Consider the following 251-nt stretch of genomic DNA (forward strand, 5'->3'; position numbering starts at 1 on the left):
AAGAGACCCTCCCCAAACAGCCTGATTTCGTAAGCCAAAAGGAATGGCTAGAGAAAACTGTAGTGGAAAATCAACCGGGTTTGGCAATCATATTCTATCCCAAGTTCCACTGTGAGTTCAACTTCATCGAGTTATATGGGGGATACTGCAAACGCTTCCTGAGAACTAATTGTGATTATTCTTGGAAAGGGCCTCTGAATCTACTGCCTGTGGCATTAGAGAATGTGCCGATTTCTTCGATCCGTAAATTC

Source organism: Plasmopara halstedii, assembly GCF_900000015.1.
Source record: "Plasmopara halstedii genome assembly, contig: Scaffold_262, whole genome shotgun sequence".
Classification (NCBI taxonomy): Eukaryota; Oomycota; class Peronosporomycetes; order Peronosporales; family Peronosporaceae; genus Plasmopara; species Plasmopara halstedii.